General features: G+C 47.7%; 1 protein-coding gene across 3 annotated transcripts in view; it reads right to left on the reverse strand.

Moving 5' to 3' along the window:
- LCLAT1 (lysocardiolipin acyltransferase 1) overlaps positions 1 to 2564 on the reverse strand; it is a 120378-nt gene extending 117814 nt beyond the window's left edge. For 2 of the 3 annotated variants that reach the window (XM_075496550.1, XM_075496549.1), the window contains exons 1-2: positions 2397 to 2564; positions 2050 to 2161 (exon numbers count right to left, since the gene is read on the reverse strand). The gene's annotated coding sequence lies outside the window, so the exon portion shown is untranslated. The remainder of the gene's footprint in view (positions 1 to 2049; positions 2162 to 2396) is intronic. The other variant, XM_075496548.1, reaches the window with a different exon arrangement.
- Positions 2565 to 6000: the final 3436 nt, after the last annotated feature.

A 6000-nucleotide genomic window follows, 5' to 3' on the forward strand; every position in this document is an offset into this window, starting at 1 on the left:
TGGCAAAGCAGAGGTGGGAGAAGTGGGGGGCAGCAGCACACTGAAGGACAGGACAAGTGGCAGGAAAGAAAGGACATAAATTAGACTGTCCAAACAAAAATTAAGATCTAGAAACTCTACAGGGAGAAGTCTTGGACAGAATCAAATAGAAAGCCAGCAGAAGGACAAGAGGATTTGCACCTGAGGCAGTTCAGGTGATTAAGAATCTAGCCTGGCATTATTAAAAATAGCTGCTGAAGAAGTAGAGACTGCAGGAACAGATGAAACACGTGACAGTCTGCCACTTGAGCAACTGAAGAAAAGATCTGCCTGATCAAGTAACCCTAACGCTGCTAAAACCCCGGGCGGATGTGAAGATGACACCTCACCGTACTTCCAATTTTCTTTTCAGATTGCTTTTGTGAGAAGGGTAGAGAACTCCATGAAAGCAAAACTCATCAAGACTGAGGAGTTGGGACATACCAGAACCAAAGTTTCCCTGCGCAACTTCAAGTTTGATTTTTACAGTAGGATATAATCTTATTTTTCCTTCAAGATTCCTGCCTCACTGAGTACACATGGTGGACCAGCCCCTGAAGTCTAAATAAGGCTTTGTAAGAGACTTCCCTTTTTCAGCACAGAAGCTCTTTGGCAAGAAGCGAATGGAGAAAAGACTCTGGAAAGATGGGAAAGTTCCTTCACAGACTTATACTCCCTTCACTCTTACCACATATTCCATATTCCTTGCACATGGCTGACTTTTCTTTTTTTAATACAAATTTTTCAGAAGTTTTAAGTGTAGTCCTGATTTTCTGAATGACCAACTTGAGATTTGGTTTCTCAAGGTACAGTTTCACATTATACTTAACCCACAGCTGGTTTACATTAGTGCAGAGGGAGAAACAGCTTTCATTCATATCAGAGCAAATACTCACCAGAATAGCTTCCATCTGACAGAAAGCCATCCCCATAAAACTGTTAGATCAACTGTCCCTGCAACCATCCAACCACTAAATCCACTACAAAGAGAATAGCAGTAACCCATGGCCAGCGATGGCGAAGGAGTGAGACCACACTCTTCAGCGGCAGCCCACATACTGACCAAACTATGTATTCACACTGTCAAACTGTACCTTGATTTGCTGAGGAGCCAGATAGTACAGCTGCCACTGAAGCTTTGTGTTCAGAGCATTAGATAATACTATAAAACCTGATTACAAAGTCAACCAACTAATTTCAGATTTCTGTGTTCAATTTAAGACATACTTTGGCTTCCCTCCTTTTTTTATCCTAGTTTCCCCATTTGTAAAGTAAGAGAAAGGGGGGGGGAAAAGACCATCTGCTAATCTCTCTGTGTTACAGTGGAGTAAGTTTGCGTTTGAGAAACATTAAAATATTGCTGTGGTAACTACTACTGAAAAGTCCAAGGGTCCAAAAGCAGAGAGTGGGTGGTATCTTCAAAACAAGAGACAGCTACTATGAAGTAAGTGAGATATGGCAATACTTAGCAATCAATAAGCAAAATACGCTACCCATTATGCAAACACAGTCCACTCCATCCACTAGCATAAGCAGAGACTAAAAAAACACTCTAGTGACAACCAAGTACCGTATCACAAAGAATACACATAAGCACCACTGTGAAGCTGCGCACATAGTTTAATTCTAGTATTTATTTTTAGTGCGCAGCCTTTTGCGGCCACAGTTATGTTCTGAACAGCCTGGTTGTGAAAAGTTACATGCCTTGTTCGATACTCACCCTGCACTTCTTACACAAGAGACCATTCAGGTCAGAGTTTAGCTTTGCCAGAGGGCAAATCTAGCCGAGACAGCAGCCTACAGGCCAATACCAACAGGAGAAGTGGCAACAGACACAGTAAACAGGGAAAACCACCCAGCTACAGTTGGCAAAAACTGACTGACTTCTGTGTACGTGCAAGTCATAACAAGAGACTCTCCTTTTCCCAAAAGGACAGATACTAAGGATGAGATTAGAACAACAAGCCTCCATTTATTCCTCTGGGTGTAGTAAAAATAGCAGCACTGAAACCAAGGTTTCGGGTAACGTACACGTTTCACACACACTGAACGGATCCCCAGACAAGCTCAAGCGCTCTCCTCCAGCGGCTCCTCGTCTGGCATCGCCGCGGCTCCCAGCTCTCCTACAGCGCGGCGACCATGCCTGGGGAGAAACGGGAGGCAGGTGAGAGTCCGGCAGGCCGCATCCCGGAGAGGAAAAACCGGCAAGGCCGGGCCAGCGGCGGACACCCGGAGCCGCTGGTCAGCCCCGCCGCGCCGCGGGGGTCAGCCCGCCGCCCGCAGCGCCGCCGCCAGCACCGCGGCAGGACCCGGCAGGGCCCGGCCCGGCCCGCCGCCTGCCGCCCGCCACGGGAGCACCCGCGCCCGCCCGCCCTCACCTGAGACGGGGCAGCGCCGCGGCGGGAGGAGGGAGGAGGCTCCCCGCCCCGCTCAGGGAGCCACCGCCCCGGGGAGCGCGGCCGCGCCGCCGCCAGCGCCCAGCGTCGCCAAGGCCGCCGCCTCCGCCATGTTCCCGCTGCCACCGGCGACCTCTGACCCCAATCACTTCCGGTCACGGCATCAAGCCGTTGCCATGGCACCGCTCGTGGCCCCGGCCTCCCTTAAAGGGGCAGCAGCCACCCCAGCCCCTCACAGCCCCACGCACCCCCACATCCACACCCACTCCTTACACTCGCACACGCGTGTGGGTGACAGGCCTAGGGAGCGACCAGGTGGCTGAAGGAGCCGTGGGCCCGGGAGCGGCAGGCCCTGTCCCGCACGGGGGCCCGCCACCGCCCTGGGGCTCAGCCCCGCGGCCCTCGGCCTCCTCTCCCCCAAAAGCCAGGGCCACCCTGTGGCTCCCTGGCCGGGAGCTTGGGCCCCGGCTCGCCTGAAAAGGAGGTTTCGGCCAGGCCTTTTGGGGTACGCGGAGCCATGCTGCCGCTCCCATGGGGCAGCCGGTGGGAGAGGACGGCTTCAAGCACTCGGGAAGAAAAAGCGCTTATCTTCACGTAGTTACTAGCTAAAAAGGGACAACGATTCATCAGCCCAACAGTGCTGTACGAACGGGAGAACCCTACTCCTGTTAGCCGCCCATTTTGTCACAGAATAACCTGTCAAGCGTGAGAGAAGCGGAAAACGATCGTGGCATGATTTCCACTGCCACGAGGAGATGGTTTCTCTTAACTTTCTCTGAAACTGCCAATATTTTCAGCTTTTATTGCACCGTGCTTTGCTGCCACTCACTGTTGACGCGGTTGACCTTTTTATACTCTTTCCACATGTATGTTTTTATATGGTAAACAAATCTGGTGAAACCTCCAATCCAAGAAGGAAAACTCCAGGAGGTTTTCAGTAAAGTTTTATGCTTTTGTAAAACCAAAGTGAGCCTATGCCCAGCTGACTAGAGCTGTTGGATTAGGACCAAAGCGACCTGGGCTCTCTGACCCCACAACAATTTCACATGCGCAGGCAAACATGCCCTTCTGCAAAACTCCTACAAAGTACAAATACCAGGGCAAAACCTCATCCCGTACCCATTTAGGGATATATTGCCCCATAGCCACTCCCGCGGTGGGATCCCTCTTTTCTACTGCAGCTAGTTTTAAGGACAACATCGGTTCTTCTGAAGTGCCTACCATCATTCAGTGAGAATTCATTGCCTTGATAAGTACCTTTGCGGAGCTGAGAATCATTCATCAATTTGGTCAATACTTGAAATAAAAAAATCAGGGAATGAACCTTCTGGGCATCTCATTCTAAAAGTGATAAAAATGTTGGAAATTCCATTGTCATCCCTTTTTGAGGGATCTCGTTTGTTCATTCAGCCTGGAGAAGTAGGGGCTAAGGGGGGACTTAGCTGTTGTCTTCCACTGGTGGAAGGTTATTGAGAAAGTGGAGCCAGACTCATCTCAGAGATGCACAGCAAACAGATGAGAGGCATTGGTCCCACGTTGCAGCAAGAGAAATCCCAATTAGGTAGTAAGAAGGAATTCTTCAAAATGAGGATTGTCAAGCACTGGAACAGGCTTCCCAAAGACCTTGTGCAATCTCAAAACTGGCCTGGACAAGGTCTTAAGTACAAGTACTAATAGCATCCCAAATCCTTCAGAATTACTTAGATGAAGAGATGAAGACAACTCCGTATTAGATTGCACTGCCTTTTGTGTCAGGCGGCTGTTTTTTGGGTGATTCAGCTCACCTGACTTGTGCTAACTATAAAACACGCATTTAGTCAGACTTAGTCATCAAGGTATCCCCCTCTAGGCAGCTCCAAAAAGTGACCCGTTCCATCCTAAAATGGATGTCTAAAACAGCTCAGCACCTGGGGAGCTGAAATGGCTGACTTTGGTAGCACTCTTACTGATCAGATAGTTAAAGCTAGGTGAAATGAATCCTCCTGAAAATAAGGTGCCTCCTGAAAATAAGGACAAGAGGAAGGCAAACTGCAGAATTTTAAGTAGCTAAGCGCAAGACCTTGGCATGAAAGAAATAACATAGGCAGAATGGCTCCAAGGGGAACATATGTCTTAGTCTGTCAGTCACTGACTCGTGGCCAGGCTCCTGGGCAGCCTCAAAAGTTTGAACAGGAACAGGGCATCTGCAGTGATGGCATCTGCAGTAGGCCTCCTGGTACAGCCCTGGAACGCGAAATGGAAAGCTGTCCCCGAATTATTATACTGCTGTTGTATAGGAAGGTGAGAGAGGTGAAACTGCAGTCATATCTACATGTGGGTTTTGGTATTTGTAATGCAGGGAATTCATGGCTCTTTTCATTAGTTTGATAAACTGATAATGGGCAAAAACGCATATGGCTAATTGTCTCTCAGGTCGAAGCTCTCTGTGTGGAAGAAATCCGTGCTAAAATGGGTTAATAAAATCTTGAAGATTTTGTAGCTAATTAAGGAGCTTTGGCACTCTAGCGTGTATCTCAGCACCAAAATGTGGGCCAGAATCTTACTGCAGCCCACTCTCTGCCTCTTCCAGAGTGACCCTGGACAAATCACTCTCCCTATCAGTGTAGCAGGAATAATGACACTTTCTTCTTGCTGAGAGTGCTGTCAGGAGATAGTAATCAAAGTTCGTAATTTGATTAGAAAATGTGAAACACTATACAGCTCTCCTTCTTACAATGCCAACACCTGGCTATACAAACTTCCATTTAAGGTATTTTACTTATAACTGTGGAGAAAACAATTTGCTAAGACAGATAATAATGAGTAATTGTGTTCCTGTTTTCCTTAAGGATCCCAACACAATTTTGTACTGTTTGTAGAGAGATCGGTTTGTCTATCATGTTGACATGCAGCCGACTGAAGAAGAACATGACATCTTTGCAACCATTCACTGTGGCACTCTATTAGAAAATACAAAGGAGAATTGAATTTTCAGTTGCAGCTACACAGGCAAGTAGATAAGCACCTTGTGCTTTACAACCATATACTTAATGCTGAACTTGCGTGAGGTGAGTGAGTGTAACCGTTTTGTTAGAAAGCAAGAAGTCTGCTCAAGAAAAATACAGGCATTCATAATGCCTCTACGGTTTTTGTGAAAGTGGAAAGTACAATTTCTACAGCCAAAGACAACAGTGAGGGGAAGAAAAGAATGTTCAGTATTCAGCAAAAAGGAAGAATCCGGCTGACTGGAAATGTATGTGCATTTCAGAAGGCTTTGTTAAAATAATATTAAGGTACTGGCTTTACCTCCACAAAAATAATGCCATTTGAAGCTGAAGTCAAGCTTTCAACATGTTTGAAATAAAACAATATAGATTTAATTTAGCCACAAAACAATTCCTGTGGGGAGAGCTGGAAGCAGCAAGGCCTGATTGCCAACAAACTTGCTCCCTCTATCCCTCAGCCCACCTCCATCCCCACCGCCTCCTCCCCACACCACGGCCGACAGCCCCGCAAAGCAAGAAGCAGTAGGTGCGGGTTGGCCAGTGAGTACCAGCTGCCAAGAGAAACAATAATGTTTGCTCAGTGGGGGCATGGATTTAGTTCT

The sequence above is a fragment of the Mycteria americana genome, chromosome 3 (assembly GCF_035582795.1).
Source record: "Mycteria americana isolate JAX WOST 10 ecotype Jacksonville Zoo and Gardens chromosome 3, USCA_MyAme_1.0, whole genome shotgun sequence".
Classification (NCBI taxonomy): domain Eukaryota; kingdom Metazoa; phylum Chordata; class Aves; order Ciconiiformes; family Ciconiidae; genus Mycteria; species Mycteria americana.